This window comes from Heterocephalus glaber, unplaced genomic scaffold (genome assembly GCF_053883595.1).
Source record: "Heterocephalus glaber isolate CG9 unplaced genomic scaffold, H.glaber_assembly_v1.0 deba00001472, whole genome shotgun sequence".
NCBI classification, from domain to species: domain Eukaryota; kingdom Metazoa; phylum Chordata; class Mammalia; order Rodentia; family Bathyergidae; genus Heterocephalus; species Heterocephalus glaber.
The window spans coordinates 22,996,296-23,014,849 of NW_028258315.1; the positions used below are offsets into that span (position 1 = coordinate 22,996,296).

At 42.0% G+C, this 18,554-nt stretch overlaps 1 protein-coding gene across 6 annotated transcripts in view; it reads right to left on the minus strand.

Annotated features, from left to right (window-relative positions):
- Positions 1-18,554, minus strand: part of Kiaa0319 (KIAA0319 ortholog) — a 95,591-nt gene that overhangs the window by 69,257 nt on the left and 7,780 nt on the right. Inside the window, exon 1 of one of the 6 annotated variants that reach the window (XM_021260559.2) lies at positions 7,393-7,629. The exons of the other annotated variants lie outside the window; for them this stretch is intronic. The gene's annotated coding sequence lies outside the window, so the exon portion shown is untranslated. Of the gene's footprint in view, positions 1-7,392; positions 7,630-18,554 lie in introns of those variants that run through there. 6 annotated transcript variants of the gene reach the window in all.

The window sequence follows — 18,554 nt, forward strand, 5'->3', positions numbered from 1 at the left end:
ACTTTACTAAATAAATGCACTAGTGAATAAAGGAAGGATAAATCTTGCCCCACATAATTAAAAGTAACTGTGAAAGGGCCGAGGATTGAGCTCAGTGGTGCCGCCACTTGCCTTGCAAGCACAAGGTCCCAAGTTTGATCCCCAGTACCAAAAAGCAAACAAACAAAAAAGTGTACTGTGATGCATAGATTTTTTTATTATGACTTAATTCATATTATACATCTACTTTACTTTGTTTTATACTTATTTTTATTTGCATACACGTGAAATGTTACATATACACTGTTAACACTGTGATTAATAAAAATTTGGAACAACTCAAAATTAATAGGAAGCTAGTTTAACAAATTATAATTCTATGTGACCGAATGCTAACTAACTGTATGCCCATATTGGTATTATTGAAATCTTAGAGTATTCAGTGAAAAAGGCTAGTAAGGTTGGTGTCTACAGTATGTTAAAGAGAAAGTTTTTGTTGGTTGGTTGGTTGGATGGTTTTTTAAGACAGGACCTCACTCTGTGGTCCAGGCTGGCCTGGTTCTATTTCTGTATATCTGATCTGCTTGTATTTGTCTTTAAAAACCATGGAAGAATATAAAATAAACTAAGAGACATAGAGGAAAGGAAAGAGCAAATTGGACAGGTGAGAGGCAACAGTCAGGAGAGACCTCCCATGGAATATGTCTATATCAGTGATAGTGAACCCATGCCACATGTGCCTCAGTGGGCATGCAGAACCCTCTCTGTGGGCAGGTGAGCCAAGTCACCTCAGCATTGCCCCAGCAGCCAAACACTGAGTAACAGCACACATGGGGCCATGCACACACTCAGAAAGGAGTGGCACGAAGCAATGACTTCACAAGCTGCAACTCCTTAGCCGCCACTCGCTGAGCTTTCCCATGGCCCGACAGTGTGCTGTCAAGGATACATATGTGTACTGAGTCCACCAAAACAATCTATACACACTTCAGGAAAAGAAAAATTTGCATAAATACTTTAATACTAAGTTTACTGAGATGTCATGAGATTAATGCAAATTACCTTTGGCCTCTACATTACAAGAGGTGCTCAAAGTGGTGCCCATTAGCTTCCAAATATTTTATTAGTATAGCAACACTGCTGCTTGGGTAACCTTAGTCAAAATGTCCACTGAGACTGCTGCATGTGCATTTTCAACTTCTTCTTTAAGTGCTGTCAGTGTACTGGATTTTCTGCAATATACGACAACATCCTTTAGGGTCTCCAATAGTAAAAGTCTGCAGGTGTTAAATCAGGAGAACGTTCACCTTATACAAGCTTTTCTTTTCCTACAGTGTGTATACATTTTTGGCAGACTCTATATTTGCTTGGACTGGCTTTTTTGTGTGTGTTTTTATTAACACAAGATTTTATCTTTGAGCTTTCTTATGAAAAATTAAAATTTAATATCTAAGATTTAGCAAAGAGATGTTCTAATTAAGAGACTGAGATTCTTTTAATGCTATGCTTTCCACCTGGCATATCTGAATCTGTGGCATCATATTTAGTTGTTTGTGAAGAAGTATGAGCCAAGGTTTGACAAATTATCAGCATGCATACAACAGCAAAGATCACATTAATTGTGCAAAATCATGCCAAATACAAACTTTTACCTTTCAGTAAAGAGCTGTTTGTACCACTGAAAGCTGTTATTGTGCTTTTAAAATAAAAGATGTTAATGCAGAGTTGTTTTTCTGAACTAAAACCTCTGTATTGTTTAACTGTAGCATTGGCACTGTGCAATAAGTGGGTTTTGGGTTACAGTTCAGGTATTTGATCTCCAAAAGGTTTGTTATCACTGGTCTATATGATTTTACTCTACATAATGTGAGGTTGCCTATTACTATTTTAAGTAAGCCACTTCTTCTTTTTTTTTTGGCTTTTTGAGACAAAGTGTTTAGAGTGGCCATGAACTCACTATGTATTCCAGGCTGGCCTCGAATTCACAGCGACCATCCTGCCTCAGCCTCCTGAGTCCTCGGATTACAGGCATGCATGCACACCCAGCAAGTGGTCACTTTCAAAGGCACAAAGCTCTATAAACTAGGAGTTTCTTGCCTCCTTCCCAAGCCTGAGACTTCCTCTGAAGATGGAACCCACCACCTTCAACACTTTAGCTCTTTCCCTTACTTGCTTCCCCCTTTAAAAATACTGTATCTTCTATATCATTATTTCTCAGGGTTTCCATTTCAACCATTATCTTTGGCATCTCACTGTTAATAATAAAGGTTCAGCAATCTACGCTGGTCACAGGCAAACACACATAAATACACACATATTATCCCATCTCCACTTCTCTCTCACGGTCCATCTGAGTTTTATTTCCCCTGTAGTCAATGTATGATAGAGGGTCCATCCTAACTCAAAAAATATAGTCAGAAATTTGAGTATCACCTAAAAGTATGATGAACAACTATCTTTTAAGGAAGGTAGTGCTTTCTAGGAGATGAGAAAGTCCAAAATGTGTATGTCATACATTTATTTCTCTGAAAGCAAGAGGCAAAGGCAGATTTAGATAGCTATTAAAATAATTTATTTTTCTACCCATATAGGATAGAAGCTAGGAACTCGTCATTATGTTTAGTAGTTTATGGAATTAATTTATAAATAAAAGTTCAAAAATTTAAAAAAGAAAGTGTGATATTGATACCCTTTTGGAATATTGTTTAGATACAAGGCATGACACAGATGTTTGGTTTGAAAATTGAAGATACGGCCGGGGATTTAGCTCAGTGGTGCCGCAGCCTGCTTCACAAGCGGAAAGTCCCAAGTTTGATCCCTGGTACAAAAAAAAGAATGAAAACTGAAGATACTAAAAAAGCCCAATTAATAATATAAAGATTTAGCATAATCAAAAATTCACTGTACTCAAATACCAGAAAAGTATAATTTGCCTTGATGTTTTTCAGATGAATAATTTCCTTAAAAATTCCTCATTGCAGTAGAATTTTTTTTTTTTTTTTTTTTTGGTACCAGGGATCGAACTCCGGTCCTTGCGCTTGCAAGGCAAGCAACGGAACCACTGAGCTAAATCCCCGGCCCTGTAGTAGAATTTTTAATGAAGTTATTTATGACAGCTTATTTTCTAAAGCCCAGACACAATAAACACAATGTGGACTGGGAGAGGGATAGTGCTGGCGACTCACACATGCTAAACACACACCCTAACCATGCAGCGGAGACTTCTACATGGAGCTTACTTTATTATAACTATGTAACTATTCTTCACTAATGAATCCCATATAATCATACATATTTCTCTTGAAATCTTTTGTCTTTCTTGTAGTTAATAAATCTCTCCTTTGGTTGCTTGTCTAGTTTTCTATATACTTCTCGCCACGTTATTGCTAAATGAAATGACAAAACAATAAAATGGGTGGGTATGGTGGCACATGCCTTATAATCCCAGTCTCCTGGGAGACTGAGGCAGAAGGATCACAAATTTGAGGCTAGTCTGGGCAATTTACTGAGACTTTACCTCAAAAATTAAAAAAGCTCTAGGAATATGGTCCAGAGTTAGAGTGCTTGCTTAGCACACACAAGGTCCTATGTTCAATCTCTAGTATCTTAAGGAAAAACAGCTGTTCAATAAATTAAACTCATCACTTATTAAAGAGAAATAAAAATTAGAAATTAAATTGATAATAATATACTAAATTAAAATGACCTTAGCATTTTGGAGATGAGAAAGGGATAGTCAAATAAAGATATTTAAATAAATTTTAAAAAACTCACAGAGATGGAGGCCCAGCTCAGTGGCAGAGCAATTGCATAGTATGTGTAAGGCCCTAGGTTCAATAACCAGCACCATAAAAAATTACCAACATTTCATTTCAAAATTGATTATTTTCACCAGGCGTGGTGGCACACACCTGTAATCCATCAATTGGGAGGGTGATGATACAGGAGGACCACTGTGAGTTGGAGGCCAGCCTGGGCTACATAGTGAGTTCAAGGCCAGGCTGAACTACACAGGAAGACCCTATCTCAAAAAACAAAACAAAACAAAACAGTTGATTATTTTGATACCATAAATGTAGGAATATATAATTTCACAATATAGGACAACAAAGTTTGCTAAATTTAGCCTTGTCAATAAAGTTTTATTTATATTGTATATTATATATATTCATTTTAGTTAATATACATGTTACTACTACTAAGATGGAATCCCAACTGTCCAATACTAGGGTATGAATAAATATTGTGTATCTATCTCCACAGTGTATCAGCATGAAGTCATTTAAGTGATCTAGTAGCAGAACATTTAATGCTCCAGTATAATGGCCATAATAGGGTACTATATGAACAATGTAGATTATAAAAGGCCAGGGACCTTTAAGAGAGAGAACCTTGTGTAATTCTCCCTTGAGAACTGGCGACAACACATGCTTGCTTCTTACAGGTTTGGGCTTGCTTCTCACAGATTTTTATTATGAATAAATATCATAAACACCTGGACAAAAGCAACAGAAAGAGGGCCGGGAATGTACCTCAGTGGTGCCACACCTGCCTGGCAAGCGCAAGGTCCTGAGTTCAATCCTTGGTTCCATTAAAAAAAAAAGCAACAGAAAGACAAGAACAGCAGGCCCTAGAGGTTTTCAGAAAATGGAGTTCTGGCACATAAAAATAAAATATGGCACTTAAAATGTTTAACAAGAGAAGCAGTTAATTACAAGATTTTGTACAAAGACAAGATCCTGACAAATTTGAAAAATAACCAAGCACAACTAAAATTAAGGAGAGAGATCTTTCGCTACTGAAGGTTCAGGGATGGGTTAAACAGCAGACCAGGCCCTGCTGCAGAGAATGAACTCAGATGGTCACAGCGAGCACAGGGTTAAACGAGAGAGCCAACATAGGCAGGTGAGAAGAGTTCTGGCCAGTCTGGAAATGCAAAGCGTCAGCAAGGACAGACGCCAGGAGGGGTGACAGTGGGGAGCTGCATGTAGGTTATCATCAGGGACCTGGCTTTCACGTGGTGCAAGGTTAACACCCTTGAGCTTCCGCGTGGAAAGGAGAGTGGGGGGTGGGGAGAGGACAGGCCATCAGGAGCATGACATCTTGCACCACAATGGTGGCACTGAACATCCTGAGAATAAGTCAGCCTTGATTTATTTTGCAGGCGGCACCTTAGGATCTACTGATGGGCAGAATATACGGTGTGAGGCCAGGACAGAGTCCAGAATGACTCCTGGTTGCTGTCATTTAACACAGAGAAAATGCAAGACATTTGTGCAGACATGTGAGCAGCCCACAGGAGGGACATCTCAAGGTCAGGCAGAGGGGCCGGGGGTACAAATGGGAGGCATTACCAGAGAGCTGGAATTCAGAGCCACAAGGCTGGTTAACAGCACTAGAAGAAAAGGGAAGATGGAAAAGGAAAGTGAGGAGAGGGAGGTTACTGAGTGATGGACAAAGCAGGAGAGAGGATGTGCGTGAGAGGGTGGAATGGTCTATTGCCAGCATCGTCTGTGAACATTTCTCCACTGGCTGGCATGGGTGAGGCCCTGGGTTTGATACCAAGCACAGGAGACTGGGGCAGGGGGGTAAAAGAGAATTCTCATCTCCTCAGATGGGCCTGCAGAGGCTTTAATGTGCAAGGGAGAAAAACTTAAAATAATTCCTTCTGATCCTGAGAATGTCACATTTTGTTGGCAGCAGGGTGCAAATTACAGTAGCAGTCGCTGGCTGCTTCAGCCAGAGAGAACCAAATATAGCTCCAGCCTGGCTGCAGAGCACCCACCGACTAAGGTGACAGCCCTGTGGATCCGTCAGTGTTCACTGTAGCACTGCCAGCTTAACGGACTTGAAAATGTTGCTCTGTTTCCTTGGTCAGTAATGTGCCACAAAGAATAAGCCTAGCAACTGATTTTCAACCCAGTTTGCCCATGTTGGTCAGAAGTAAGGAGTCAAGCTCTTGAATTCAATATTGAGACAGCCAAAAGTATGCAAAATTACTTTACATGTTTAAAAAATGTCACCTAGGGGTTGGTTTTAATCTTAAGAAATCCCAATTATGGGCCAGGGATTTAGCTCAGTGGTTCTGCCACCTGCCTTGTAAGCACAAGGACCCAAGTTCGATCCCCAGTACCGAAAAAAAAAAAGAAATCCCAATAATGAGCCCTCTTCAGTTTTCACTCTAAAAGAAATATTTTTTTTCATTAGGTTTATTGGTACATTTTATATTTATCATTGGGATCTCGTACCTTTTCATGATGTATCTTGGTTCTTTTTTTTCCCCCAATCCCTGCCCTCCCTTCACCCCCCACCCCTCCCTATTTACAAAGACTTTGTTCCCATTTTTTCCTTTTCTCATATTTTTTCTTTTCCCTTCTTTCCTTTCCCCTACCCCTCCCACTTCCCCTACTCTTTTACACCTTTTCTTCCTATTTCACATTATCAATTATATATTTTGATTCTTATTTACACTCCCTAAAAGAAATATTTTGGGGTGTTGTTTTTTTTTTTTTTTTTGATACTAAGGATTGAACTTGGGACCTTGTGCTTGTGTTGCAGGTGGCAGAAACCAATGAGCTAAATCCCCAGCCCTCCCTAAAAGAAATATTAACCGACACAATTGCTTTTGCTTTTTTTTTTTTTCTATCTTCATTGTTTTCCTAAAGACAACTATATTAGTATGCTATCTGGCCTAAAAATACCATAAACTGGGTGCTTAAATAAGAAACTTGATTTTCTTTCTGGAGGCTGCAAATTCCAGACCAAGGTCTGACAGGACTGACTCCTGGTGAGGGCAGCTGTGGCAGGAGAGACTCCAGTGTGTCTTCTTATTTAGACACTAATCCTATGGGATCATGGCCCCACACTTATAGCCTCATTAACCTTAATCACCTCCATGAAGGTCCTACCTCCAAATACAGTTACACTGTGGATTGGGCTTGAACATAGCAATGCAGGGGACAAACCTTCAGCCCCATAACATCACCTGTTACTGTGGCAACTGAGTGACTTTCCTACTGCTAATTCTCTTTGATATTGCATTTCAAAGCAAGAAACAGAAGCAATGTGATCAGAAGCAATGTGATATCGGCCAGGGTGGGCACAGAAAAAAACCAAGAAGCATGCAATTATTCCTACCTTCTGGTTTAGGGCATCTCCCTAGGTGCATTCCCCCTTCATGTTTCTACAGACCAAAGCCTCCAGGCGAAGGTGGTGGCTGATGTTACTTATTTAAGCCTATGGTCTTATTTTTTCTGAGGATGTGAGCATTTTCATATGGATATTCAGTGTTTCAGGTACCTCTGACACATGACAGGAGATATTGGGAGATAGGTGTCTTAGTTGCTTTTCTCGTTGCTGGGACAAAATACCTGACCCCCAAAGTTAAAAGAGGAAGGGTTTATTTCAACTCACAGTTGGGAGAGGTTCCAGTCCACAGTTGGCAGGTTCCACGGCAGGGTGGCATCAGAGAGGAGAAATAGTCCATGGCATGGCAGGCAGAGGGCAGTGGCACCTCCTTTTCCCTTTTATCACATTCAGGCAATCAGCCTTCTGGGTGGTGCCACCCATACCCAGGGTGGGCCTTTCCATATTAGAGTAGTTTAGTACCATACGCCCTTACTCCCAGTACCACATGCCCTAGATCCAGCCAGCTCTGAAAAGCCCCACCTATGAGTGCATGAGGCTTTGAGGGGACATCTAGATTCAAGCCATAACAATAGATGCCTGGTTTTTTGTTTGTGGTACTGAAAATTGAACCTAAGGCATTCACTGAACTTGTGATCTTGCCTCAGCCTCCCAGAGCCCTGGGATTATAGGTGTGCACCACCATGCTCAGCAAGACACTCGTTTTATGGTTCCTGAATCCCCGTTACTTAGCGCACCTTCCTTACCATCAAAGCTGAGAGGAGCATGTGCTGCAGCAATGCACTACCTGAAGGTGTGCAGGAAAGAGGGAACTAAGCTCTCTGAAGAGGAGATCATGGAGTCAAAGGTCAAAATTATTTCAAGGTCCATCCAGAGACCCAGCTCACACACTACATATAATCAGCACCAACCTATCTGTGGAGGACTGGTATCATGGAAATCTTGGACAGCTAAGAATTAAAAAAGAAAATTTTCTAGTTCAAGATGCCAGAGAAACATATCAATTGCTCTTCTTTTTACGGTTGTATTGTGGAAAAGGTGGTGAAGTAAGGGGCAGGCAGGTAAGCAGGACATGTGAACAGACAGAAAGTAGGCCAGGAATGGGAACTGTTAACCAGTCATGTCCAAGAATTCCTGGAAAATAGAAAGTAGACAGCATAGCACTGATTGGAAAGGAAGAGAAGAAACCCATTTCCCAGAAACAGGAAGCACAGGTCTACTGGAGGTAGCCCTGGAGAAGTCCAAGCCCTGAGCCAATGGATGTAGAGGCAGAAGATGGACTATTATGACCACGACATCCTGACACAATGTAAGGTGCAGCCACTGGGCTTGTACACCTAATGAAAAGCAGACCTCAAACTAAAGCTCAGTCATTTCCCTCTGTGGAGAGTGCGCTGCCTGCACGGAGCACCCACAACAGCAGAGCCTGCGCACGTGCACTCTGGCCCACAGCCCCACACTCCCCAGACTCCCTTCCAGCCTGGTGACACCTGGGGGCCTCGAACACCTGCGGGACCTGCCCAGGCACTGGCACTGCGCCCAGATGCCGCGGCAGACCTCGTGTGGAGCCCAGAAGTGCACAGCGCCCTAGCTAAGAGCCTAACAGCCTAACTGGCAGAGGCAAAAAGAATAGTGAAACAAGGACTGTCAGACATTTGAGAAAAATATGAGAACGAGAAGATCTGCTTAAGGAAACAACAAATGACAAAAGCATTGCACACAGTTAACTACTAAGAATAAAATGGGGGTCCCAGGCTGTGCAGCATAACATAAAACAGGCTGCTGCAAAGGAAGAGGGAACTGGAGAATAAGAAAAAATCTTTGGAAATTCCAAACAGGATTGCTGATAATACCATTAGCCAGTATGTAGCCCTAGGTGGCAGGCCTGGGCTCTGTGCTTAATGTTTTAAATGCAATAGCAGTGGCCAGGCATTGGGGTGCATGCCTGTAATCCAGCACTTGGGAGGTTGAGGCAGGAGGATCACCAAGAATTCAAGGCCAGCCTGGATTACACAGAGATTTCAAAGCCAGCCTAGCCTATATAGCGAGACCCTGTCTCTAAAAACTTAAAAAAAAAAAAAAAAAAAAAAAAAAAAAAGTATTCATTCTGAAATATTTATTGATTCCATCACCTGATAAGCAGTGTCTATTTTCATAGCTGATATCAGGTATGATGGAGGAATACTGAAAGTTTTCCGCCTACGATCAGGAACAAGAGAAGAATTCTGTTCTCATCATTTCCAACACTGCACTAGTGGTGTTAATAGGATAATTATTCAAGAAAGGGAAATGAAGGCTTTTGAGTTGGAAAGGAATACGTAAAACTATTTCTATACACAGATGGTCTCATATATAAAAATATACTAAGGAATCCACAAAGATACAATTTGAGTTCAATGAGGTTGATATAAGACAAATATTAGCAATGAGCAAACTGAAAATAAAATTAAGAAATAAATTCTACTTACAATATCATCATAAATACTTACTAATAAAATTTAAAAAGAAGTTTAAGATTTGTACTCTGAAAATCGTAAAACATTGCTGAACTGGGCATGGTGATGCACGCCTGTAATCCCAGCATTCAAGAGGCGGAGGCAGGAGAATCACCATGAGTTAAAGGCCAGCCTGAACTATACAGCAAGACCCTGTCTCAAAAAAGCCCCCCAAAAAGAAAAAAAAAGTGAATGCACACCCCACAGAATGGAAGACAATGCTACAAACTATATACACTGTCTGATAAAGGATTTGCATGCAGAATTGCAGCTCAACAAAAGACCAGTAGTCCAATTAAAAAATAGGCAAAGAATCTCAATTAGATGTTTCCCCGAAGAAGATATATAAATGGCCAATAAGCACATGAAAATATGCTATCATTAACTATCAGGGAAATGTAGATCAAAACCTGCAATGAGATTTCACAGCATCCTCTTGGATATCTACGGTACGATCAAAAAGACGTGTTGGTGAGGATGTGGTGAAGACAGATCCTGCTGTGGTTTGCATAAATGTCCCCCAAAGCCCCCGTGTTAAGGGCTTGGTCCCCGGCCCCCTAGCCTGTGGTGCTAGGAGGTCGTAGAGTTTGAAGTGATGGGGCTTCACAGCAGCCAGGTCACTGGGGGTGAGTCCTCCATGGGGACAGTGGTGATCCAGCTCCTTCTATGTTCTCCACATCCCAGCCATGACAAGATGCTCTGCTCACCACAGAACCAAGCAGCAGAGCCAATGAGTCAGGGATGGAAACTCCAACAGCGGGCCTTCAAAGTAACCCTTTCCCTCTTTAAGCTAATTATCTCAGGGACTGCATTACAGCAATGAAAAGTGATGAACACAGAAGACTGACACTGCTAGTAGGAAGGTAAAACCATGCGGCAACTTTGCAAACAATTCTACACCCAGCACTCAGGAGGCTGAGGCAGGAGGATTGCCAGGAGTTTGAGGCCAGCCTGGACTACATAGGGAGACCCTATCTCAAACAAATAAAGAATAGGCTGTTTTTATGTTTGTCCCCTTTATGGTTAACTGACTGAGGACACTAAGTTGCAAACTCTCCGGTTCAGAGCCAGTGGTCGCCATCAAACCCAGGGCCTTGGGCATGCTAAGCAAGCCCTCTATGCCAAGCTAACAACCCCAGCCCTTGGGTTTTACACTGTATATGGTGTCTGTTTTACAATGAGTGTTAGACTCTCACTGCCTTTTACTTCCCAAATATTCCTCCATATTTTTGCTTGCATATTTTTCAAATAAATTTTATTCAGTACTTAAACACATCCTGCTGAGTTTTAATTCATTCTTGTTTCCCTGTTAACCTGTTAAGTTTGATATTTATTCTCTCTCCAGGTTAAACAAGGTTTCAGCTCTATTCGTGTCTTCCATTACTTCTCCTAGCACAGTTTTATACTACTTAAAAAGAGACTCTAAACTGGGTATGATGGTGCATGCCTATACTCCCAGTACTATGGAGGCTGAGGCAGGAGGATCCAAGTTCAAGCCTAGTCTGGGCCACTTAGCAAGACACTGCCTCCAAATAAGGGCTGGGGATCTGGCTCAGTGTGAAGGCCCTGGGTTCAATGCCCAGCACTGAAAAAGAGAGGGAGGGGGCCAAAGGGCAGACTGTCACATTCTAAGCCACCCTGAATACTGGCATGCACCTGGGACTGGGACCGCCCACGACAACATGTTCTACCTCTGTGTTTGTCACCTGGGTGCAGAGACGTTGTCTCCTGGGACTTCACTAATCCACCTGACTGCTGTGCTCACTGTAGGGCTATTTAATTAGCTGGATGGAGTTAAGGACGAGGAAGCATCTGTCCTATCACTCTCTCCACCACCCTCCCCAGCGAGCTGATCCTCACATCTGGCATTGGGGTGCACACCTGTAATCCCAGCACTCTGAGAGGCTGAGGCAGGAGGATTGCAAGTTCAAATCTAGCCTGGGCAACTTAATGACTTGGTGAGACACTGTCTCAAATAAAAAAGGGAGCTGAGGATGTAGCTCAGTCAGTGTAAAAGATCTGGGTTCAAGCCCCAGTATCATCAAAAAAAAAATGACAAAGGAGGGCTTGGAACTCTTTCTCCTGGTGGTTCCCTGGTCCTCCTGGAGCTCACAGAACAGCTACGCCCCATTCCACTCAAGGCCCTTCTTGTGTTTAAAAGCCAGGCTGGATCATGTTTCCGGTAATCTCACTTGATCCCCTAATAAGGAGTTATTTTACACTGTCACATAAAGCGCTGCTGTTCCCACTGCAGTCCTCAGTAGTCCTGTTGATTGGCTCTAAGATGCTAGACCTCTGCGTCATCCACTTTCCCTGAAGAAGTCAAAGCCCAGAATAATGGTGCTACAAATCATCCAGCTTTACTTTCTTGGCGTGGCACCCAGTACACCCAGCCAGGCTTCCGGGGCCTTGGCTCCATGGTTACAGGGTGAGCATTCTGTGGCTCCAGGGCCTTGCAGGCACCTTCTGAGCCGCTGTCTCCAAGCCCCACGCTCTAGATATGTGGTGAAAACAACCTGGGCCAGGCAAAGTGCTGGGAAGGCTGCCTGACTCATTTTCCCTTTTCTATGCCCCACCCACTGGCAAGCAAAAGCTTATTTTTGAGAAACTGGAAACAACTTCTGATTGGCGAGCCACAGAGCAGCTAGTCCAACTGGAACTTTCTGCACACCTATTAGTGTCTGTCTCAACTCTCAGTGTGTCATTGGGAGGCACAAATAACACAGCCTTTCTAGACTGCTTGTGAATACAAAAGACTATAAGGTGTGACTGCAAAGGATGGTGAATGTGGAGACACTTTAAAAAAAATTATTACAATAAATCCCAGGCATGGTGGCTCAGGCCTGTAATCCCAGTACTTGGGAGGCAGAGGCAGAATGATCACTGTGAGTTCAAGGCCAGCCTGGGCTACATAGTGAACAGCAGCATTCACCATATTTTTTACCAAACCTCATAAAGACACTCAGAACCTCCAGAACTGCTTCAGAAAGTGGCAGTAACAATAGGATAAGTGTATTCAGAATGAGGGGTAGTATTTTGATGGGGATTCATGGCAATGCGTCTTTTGGTGTAATAATTTCTTTTAAACATTCATCATATATTTCAATCACACCTCTCATTACTAAAGGCTATTCTACTGGTGGAGGTAATGAATATGACAATTTATCTCATTGTTATTAATCAGATAGAATATTAACTAACAGTCTATCTTCTTTTTCCAAGTCTAATATGAATTTTACATTACAGCACATCTCAATTTGTACCACCCACATTTCTAGTGTGAGTAGACCTAGCAGTCCCCAACTTAAAAGGATTCTCTTCTGTGGGACATATTTGTTAAACATAGCAGGGTGTTTGCCTATGAGCTCCTTCCCCACAGTCTAGGTTTTCTGATTACATTCATTCCTGTGGTGATGTTTCAGTCTCTGCTTTTTGTGTATGCTGTAAAATGATAATCACCTTACAAGGTGCTCTCATTCCAATGAGAGTTTCTACAAAAATACTTCATTCCAAAAAGCTAACTCCTTTTTTTGAGGGGGTACTGGGGATTGAACTCAGGACCTTGCACTTGCAAGGCAGGTGTGGTGCCACTGAGCTAAATCCTGGCCCCCAAAAGCTAACTCTTTTTTTTTTTTTTTTTTTTGGTACTAGGGATCGAACTCCGGACCTTGCGCTTCCATGGCAGGCGCCAGAACCACTGAGCTAAATCTCAAGCCCCCAAAAGCTAATTCTTTTTTTTTTCTTTTTGGTACTGGGGACTGAACTCAGGACCTTGTGCTTTCACAGCAGGCGCAGTGCCACTGAGGCAAATCCCCGGCCCCCCAAGAGCTAATTCTTAAGAGCTATTTCAAAATAAAAATTTTTAAAAGGGCTGGTGATAGAGGTCAGTGGGAAGGCTGTAGGTTAAATTCCCACTATGTACACCAAAAAAAAAAAAACCACCCAAAAATTTACCTCATACTTTGTCTCCCATGATACAGCAGGATCCTGAATTACAGAGATTAACCTTGCCCTCCTGAAGTCCATCTTGGTCATTACCTTGTTATTGCTTTGTGTATTGCTGGATCTGGACTGTTTTATTTAGGATATTCCTATCTGAATTCATGAATGAAATTGTCCTCTGAAACTAAAACTGTTTGGAAATGGAAAGTCAGTTTCAATTTGATTATAGATAGAAGTGTAGAAATACAGGTCAAAACAGCTTTGTAACCTAAGAGAATTCTATGAAAAGATCTCTGTGACAAGACACAAAAAGCAAATACCAGCTGGGCATGGTGGTGGATGCCTGTAGTCCCAGAACTCCCGGAAGGCTGAGGCAGGATCACAAGTGACCCTGTATCAAAATAAAAACTATTTAAAAAGGGCTGGGGATTTTGCTCAGCTCAAAGGCTGTGGGTTCAGTCCCCAGTACTGGGGTCGGGGGAAGGAGCAGTAATCAGTCGCTGCTTCTTGAAGTCTGGCTATACACATGCTGAAAAGGATCTCTGGGTGACGTCACTGTTCCTTGTTTCTTACCCACTGTTGTTTCTGGCTTTTTATGTTTTGTGTACTTTCATGTGATTTGCCAGGCCACTGTTTTGTCTGTTCATTACTTACAAATTCAAAACTCAGTGACTTTTTTTTTCTTCTATAACCAAAAAGTTTTTATTCTGTAATAGAGTTTATGAAAGTTCTTGTGTGTGTTTTCCCCTGTTAAAAATTGATGGTTAGACCTAGCACTTCTTGCCCTACCTGGAGTGTGATTTACTCGGGCTTCGTGGGCGCTGCAGTCTCATGAGCATGGGCATCTCTAGGTTCCGGGGCTCCTTGATCTTTCTCTCCCTCTGGCAATATGCTGTGGCCCAACGACCTGGTGCACTGGCCCTGACTATGCCAACCCACCCTGCAGGCTCAAGAAACCCCTTGCTGAAGGGGTGTGGGCAGGGACTCTCTGGGGGCCAGCAGCCAAAGCCTACGGAGGGCCTCGGAGAAGATGGTGCCTGGGTGGCGATCTGGGATCCTCTTCCTATCCACTCTGTTTCCTTTAACAGGATCTTCAGACACAAACTTCTTAGCTATGCTGTTGAGATCTTCCTGCCTCAGCTTCCCAAGAACTAGGAATATAGTTGTGTCACCAAGCCTAGCAAGGCATTGATTCTTGAGTCATTTGCAAAATGCAGCCAATAAGCAATACAGCAATTATTGCTTGTTCTATGTAGGGTAAAAGGTTGTACCTTTCAGGCACAGCTGTAATCCTAGCATTCTGAGAGGCAGAAGAGTACTGCAAATTCAAGCCCAGCCTGGGCAATTTAACAAGACTGTGTCTCAAGAAGGAAAAAATAAATTGAAAAAAGAGGGCTGAGGATATAGCTCAATGAGAAGGTCCTGCCTTCAATCCCCAGCACTGGAAAAAAATTTTTTGTGCCTTAATTTTTTTCTTTGTTGTTGGTCTGGCTCAGTAGCCTTGACGGGTCTTAAAACTCTAATCTTCCTGCTTCCACCTCTGAGTACTGGCGTTACAGGTGCATCACCACACCTGGCTTCTTACGTTAACTGTAAAACAATCACTATAGATATGATTTGCCTAACATTACATTATACTGTCATCTTTTAATAATAGTTTTTTCTTTCTTTCTTTCTTTCTTTATTTTTTTTTTTTGTGGTACCGGAGATTGAACTCAGGACTTTGTGCTTTCGAGGCAGGCTCAGCACCACTGAGCTAAATCCCCAGCCCTGTTTTCGATTTTTTGAAAGGGGATCTTGCTATGTAGTTTGGGCTGGTCTTGAACTCACTATGTGCCCAGGCTGGCTTCAAACTCATGGTGATCTCCTTCCTCAGTGCTGAGATTACCTGTGTGCATCACCATGCTCAGCAGTAGTTGTTACCCACCGTTTTTTGATACCGGGGATGGAACTCAGGACCTTGAGCTTTCAAGGCAGGCACGGTGCCACTGAGCTAAATCCCCAGCCATAATAGTTGTTTGCTGGGTTTTTAAAAATTTTTTATAAGGACATTTTTATTATCCCAGACTTAGCTACAGTAAGCAAGCTAAGTAAAGGGCCCCATAACTAAAAGATGACAGAAAACTGCTGTCCTATTGCATCTAGATCATGACATACCCTCTTCAGTGGATAAAATGTAGTAATAGCCAGGTCAAGTAGCAAACATCTGTAATCCTAGCATTCTGCAGGCTTAGGCAGGAGGATTGCTTCGAGTTTGAGGCCAGCCCAGGCTACCTAGCAAGATCTGGTCTAAAAAGAAAAGGAATAGAGCAGAATTCAAAATGTTAATAGCATCATAATCCATTTGCAGCTTCTTGGTCCTTAATAGCTCCTAGGATAGGTCTGTGTTTTAGACTTGGTGCAGGTGTAAACTGGGTCAGGTTTCTCACAGTTGATACCGTGAAACCCTGAGAAATACAGTCGTGTATGTTGGTGCATATTTTAGTTGAGGTTGGTTCAGGCTTGCATCATATTGTCAAGTGAGTCCAGTATAGTATGAAACGTTTAAGACCCACTGAATTGAACTTGATAAGAACTGCTGCTTTGGAGGAGGTTTTTTAGGCCATTAACTCCCATTTCCAGTAGAATCAGAAGACATCACCAACAAATGGGTCTGGGCTCTGATCTTGAACTGTACCACTCCAGAATTTTGCCTCCCTAGACCCACAGGCACAAGCAGCAGAAGTGGTAGCTCCCAGTCTGTTTCATGAATTTCATGAGTGCTGAATACATAGATTAAAATGTCTGACTGAAAAATAAAACTATTAATACGATTCAACTAAAACATACGGCAAAGGGCTGCTTTTAAGAACTACAAGAATTTGAGAAAAAGCAAAAAAGAAGTCTATCTTCTTTCCATTTTGTTTTTCCCCTTTGAAGGGAAAAAGTAAACAATTATTTAGTTTATGTCAGAGAGTTAAATTCTAAAGGAAACACTGTGACCAACTTGTCATCTGTCTACTGATGGAACCAGTATGGAATGTGAGGGACTGAGGAACAGCTGCCCTGATTATAAGTCAGTGACCCTGGTGTCCGCAGTCGGGCACAGCACATCCGCCCGACTGCCACACACTGCATCCCCCCCTCCCCACCCAGGGACCGCAGTGGCTGAGGGTGCTGCTGCGCAGCTGCCCCAGGAAAAGGTGTCTGCACCCTCAGGCACGTTTCCTAAAGTGCCAGTTTAGTTATTGTACCACAGGACAAAACACCGACTGACGGTGCCTCAAAGGATGCTTCCCTTTCTCTTATTAAATTGATTTTTTGAATTAAAAAATAACTCATTCTCAGTGCAGAAAACTTGGTAAATGTGAAAATAAAATTAAATTTAAAGAAACAACAAAAAACAAAACACCTACTGAGGTAGCAGTGGTGGCCTTATTAGATAAGAATTGGATTTAGGTGTAGCTCAGTGGTACAGCACTTGCCTAATACATACAAAGCACTGGGTTTGATGCTCAGCACTGCAAAATAATAAAATAAAATAAAATAAAATAAAATAAAAAGTCAGGTGTAGTGGTGCATGCCTGTAACCCCACCACTCAGGAGACTGAGGCAGGAGGATCACCACAAGTTCAAGGCTAGCCTGGACTACATAGTGAGTTCAAGGCCTATCACTTCTCGGTCTTTTGGCTAAGATCAAGTGTAGTGAGTTCAAGGCCAGCTTAAACTACATAGTGAAAGTGTGTCTCAAAAAAATCCCTAAATAAATAAATGGCTTTTTACTAGGGCTTGATCTGTGACAAAATAATAGGAACAAACCAGGCACAGGGGTGTATACTTGTAATTCCAGTATTCTGGAAGGCTGAAGCAGGAGGATCTCAAGTTTGATTCCAACCTGGGCAACTTAGTGAAAAAATAAAAGGGCTGGGGATGGAGCTTAGTGCAAGGGCCCTGGGTTCAATCCCAAGTACTTAAAAAAAAAAAACAATAGTAACAATAAAATGGGAATTATTATTTTATTATTTAATTCATGCTACCCTGACACAATTACATTATCAATTAGGAAAACTTACTCAAAAGCTCAACAGACAAGCAAAATAACTAATTTAAATAGTAAAACAAAATGAAGGTGAAGAAGAGAATTGCAGTGTTAGTTTCAAATGCAAGGACTAGATTAATTTGGTTCTATTAAGGAAACAGATATAAACAACAACAAGACAGACAAATATAAAAATAGTCAAGCTCCAAAGAATAAGAATTATGGTTCTCCAAAAAGTATTGATTGCCCACCAGTTATGAATAACTCAGTGCTAAATGTTAAGAACACAAAGACAAGCTAGGAATGGGGAAAAAATAAGAACCAAGATGCATCATGTAAAGGTACAAGTTCCCAATGAGAAATGTAAATGTGTTGTATACCTAAAATGTACCAATAAAAGAATTTAAGTAAAAAAAAAAAAAACCAAAACACAAAGACAAAAGGAGCAGGTGGGCTGAGACTAATACACCGACCCTCCTTCCTGAAAATGGAGGACGGAACACTCGGGATGGAGCAGCGCACACCTTGCTATGCACACTACCCTGCGTGGCTGCTGGCCACCTGTGTAGATGACAACACTCACCACACAGCCTGGGGAGCTCCAGCAGAAAAACTGTTCCCATGAAGGATGAGTCCCCCTAATACACACTCAGGAGCAAATAGGTACAAAGGAGGGGTGCAGATGCAACAAACGGGAGCAAGAACTAGAAGAAAGAGACTCCCTAGGTACGGTACAAAGGAAGCCTGTTTGTAGCAGTGAAAGAGGTTAAAGTGCAAAGGAGACAAAACAGTAATTATGCTTCAATAAATTTAAGAAGCAAAATGCATGAAAGATAATGGCCAAGAATTTCTCAGAATTGATAAAAGACAAAAATCTTGATATCCAAGAAGTATAGCAAGTTCTCAGCAGGTGCTACGGTTTAAATTTATGTCCCTCTACAGTCCATGCCGGAACTTAAACTCCAGTGTGAGAG